Below are 3,766 nucleotides of genomic sequence, written 5' to 3' on the forward strand. Positions count from 1 at the left end.
AGACTGTAGTCTCCTACCCAGCGTGTGGTCCCTGGAGCCATAAGCTGCTGGGGCTCGGGGACCCGCCAGCCCCTTCCCCACGCCAGCCCCAGCGTCGGGCGAGAGACCCCAGCCTGGCGCCAAGCGCAGCGCGGCAGGTTCTGCGGACTTGGGGGGATGGGGATGGGGGACCAGGAGAAAACGGGGCCACGCTGGGAGCGATCGTCGTTCTACCTTAAAAACCCCTGAGACCCCAGGGCCTGCCCCTTCTGGTCTGCTCTTCCCTTGCCGCCCCCGAACCCCTGAAGTTAGCACTTTCGGAGAGAGGAATTAGAAGGTCTCCGAAGGGAACGAGAGCGTGATGTCTGCTCCCCAGCAGGACCTTAGGGGAGAGAGGGTTTCGCCGGATCGCGCGGGCCCCAGAAGCCAGGTGTCTAGGCCGGCGGTCGGGGCCGGGACCGCTGCCTTCGACCCAAACCCAGGCTCGCCGGTCTTTCCCTTTCCAGCTGGTCCTCAACGACGAGATGGTGAGGGATGGAGTTAGCAACTCAGCAACCTTAGGATGTGCTCTGTAGACCCTAATTCCTTCTTCTCTCCCTCCGCCAGTTCTTCCCTCCCCCACCCACGCCTGCCGGGGTACATCAGATCCAGTCCCTTCAAAACCTCGCTCTGTACCTAGCTTTGAATGCCACGGACACCTAGCCCACATCCCAGGACGGATATTTCAGAGGGTTAGGGCCAGACTTCACTTTCGAATTCTTTTTAAGCATTTTAAACTCCCAGCAAACCAGTTAGGAAACACTTTCAAGTCCCCATCCACCTTAAAGTAAAAAGTAAGACCCGATCAACCTGTGTGGGAGTGCCGGTGTTGGGCAGAGGGAGACTTGAATGACTATTTCATGCAGCCTTATGGGGGAGGAATAGGTAAAGGAAATGGCAGCCCTATTTTAGTCACACGCTTCTTACAAGCCATCGATAGTGTAAGAAATGTAGCCTTAACCAACGGTCACATTTCCGGGCAGGTATGTAGTGGTTTCCTAAGGCATACCTGAGGTTTCTTCATGGACAAGTCATTAAAATGCCATCCAGATGAGAGATGAGGACAAGTGGTCTTAACCCTCTCGGCACAATACTGCAGAATCGTCAGAGCCAATCAGTTTTATGTGTTTTTCTCTCTATTTTTTAATGATTTATGTAAGCCCCAAAGGTAAGCCAAACTTCACAAAATTTGCTTAGATTCATAAACCATGTGTTGGGTGTGTGGACATAGATAACAGATTAGATGTATACAACTCTTATCTGTGATATTTGCATTTCTTGTGACTTGCATAAATAGGGAAGACCCTGGATGTGACCCTGATTTGCTTTACTTTCGAGTGATTATATACTCTTTAGGTCAGTGTGTTTGTTTGCTTTTGAGGGAGAGGTGGGGAGCAGCTTTCCAAGGATAGATGTTTCTCATGGTTCACATAATAGACTGACCACAGATAAGGCCCACTAACTCAACAACCATATCAGAGATAGCAACCATGTTTAACAACTTTCTTATTAATAAAATTATCAAAGCCTTTGTTAATGGTACTAATCTCTTATTTCTCAGATTGACTAGGCACTTACCTAATGAAGTGTGTTTTTAGAAGGGAATGCTTTTAGTGAAAGTAAAAAGTATGAGGAACTGTAAGAGAAAAGAATGAATAGTTTTCCACTTATAGGAAGTTTATCTTTTAAAAAACTACAAAGTTAGCAATATTTTTAACTTCTAAGGTATGTAATTTTTACCAAATTTTTAATGATTCTTAATAGTCTGTAGTATTTTTAAGTTGTAGTCACCAATGACTTTATAATAAAGCCCAAGTTTAAAAAGAAATAGAGTGGAAACACACACTTATTTTGCCAAGTGTTGTGTTAATAATTTAATATGGAGCACCACTATAATACGGTCTAGTTGCTGTAGGTGTCTGACACATTATCTCAGAATCTGACAACAAACCCTTAAGGTAGATGGCCATTCACATTTCACAGAAGAAAGAGGCTCAGAGTTTGTGACTTACCCAAGACTCTACAGCTAAGTTAATGCTTGAACGAAGCCAAGCCTCTAGTATATTTTTTTAAAGTTTTATTGGGGTATAATTGATTTACAATGTTGTGTTAGTTTCAGGTGTACAGCAAAGTAAATCTGTTATACGAATACATACATCCAAAGCCTCTAGTCTTAATGATTTACTTTTTTACCCAAAACTGCCTCTTTTTCTTTTTCCTACATAAATTTTTGTTAACTTACCGTAATGACTGTATGAGGAAATGGAGATCAAGGAAGTTTAAGTCACCTGTCCAGGGGTTTCCATGTAACTTGTATACAGCAGAATTCGAATTTGGAATCAGGGCCATCTGTTTCCCAGATCCCTGTTCTTGCCACTGATTTCTATTAAATGACTGATTTAGAGCTTAACCTAATGAACATTTCACTCCTGCTCACCAACTATTCTCATCCACATGATAATGATGGCCTCATGGGCTGCAACACACTCCCAAAGACTTTATACTCAGTCGCTGGAGTGCTGGCTATATCTCTAGCCCCAGAACACTCATGAAAGCATATTGCAACCAATATGTGAGGTGACATCACTATGCACCTTGAATTCACTTAATTTCTCTTAAAATGTTAATCATTCTAGACTGGCATGGGGTAAAGGGCATGGCCTCAAGATAGGAAAAGCTGATACAAATTCTGGCTCTATTGCACAATACAAGTGCCAACTAACTCACATTACTGAGCTTCTCTGAGCCCCAGATTCTTTGTGTGTAATGGGGTTATTAATAAAGCCTACCTAGCTGGATCACTGTGTAGATTAAATGTAACAGTGCATGTGAAGGACAGCTCCTGTCCACCTAGTAGATGCTTAATAAATAGTAGGGGTTACTGTATTATAGCATGGATCGAAATTTCTGCTTTATTTTACATCTGTGTATTTTCCGTGCATATAGCGATTAGTCGATGTTGTCAGTGATTCACTCTTTTGTATAAAGACCTTATCTGGTTTTTAGCGTGTTTAACTTTTGTATCATATACTTTTTTTGTAATCTTGACTTATAAACATTTACTTACCTTATGTAGTTTTTCCTTTGCTCACTCTGCACATTTTTTAGAACATTACTAGCCATATTTCAATGGGATGGAATTTGTATTTTTTGGCAAATGCACTATCCTGTTTTCTGCCTCTCCTGTGTGGCCTCGAACATCTAGAACATTAATATACTCCCATTTGCTCCCAGCGCTGGCACAGAAGGGCAAGGGGGTAATTTCAGAGCTTTTCTTAAAGTAGATAGTTTGGCAGGTATATTGAAATTTTCCTAAACATATTAAAAGATAGAGAATAACTGAACTCATTTCCAATATCAGGCATGAAACAAAAAAATAACTTGGGCTCTTTACTTAGAACTGTAACACACTGTCACAAGTTCTGGGAGTGAATTTAGGATCCTTTTCTAGTGTTGGATGGGTGTCCTTTGAAAATATTCTATAGTCTGTGAGTGGCAGTTGGTAAAAACATGGTAATATTTAGAAAATGAATAGAGTTAAGAAAAGAAAAGAGGAAATTGGCAAAATTCAAAAAACAATTTTAAGAAAAATGTTGTAAAGCTTAGAGAAACAACTGAAAGTGTTCCAGATGACTGAAGTATTTGGGGTCAAAGGCATCCAGGAGAACTATATGTTCTTTAAAGAACCCTTCTAAGAACTCAGAAGAACCCAAGCTCTGCCCATACTGGAGAGGGGTAGGTCGGAAGA

General features: G+C 41.9%; 1 protein-coding gene across 1 annotated transcript in view; it reads left to right on the top strand.

Moving 5' to 3' along the window:
* The window catches only part of LRRC8C (leucine rich repeat containing 8 VRAC subunit C), an 89,956-nt gene that overhangs the window by 1,187 nt on the left and 85,003 nt on the right, over positions 1–3,766 (top strand). The window lies entirely within an intron of this gene.

Source organism: Lipotes vexillifer, unplaced genomic scaffold (assembly GCF_000442215.2).
Source record: "Lipotes vexillifer unplaced genomic scaffold, Lipotes_vexillifer_v1.1 scaffold490, whole genome shotgun sequence".
In the NCBI taxonomy this organism is placed as follows: domain Eukaryota; kingdom Metazoa; phylum Chordata; class Mammalia; order Artiodactyla; family Lipotidae; genus Lipotes; species Lipotes vexillifer.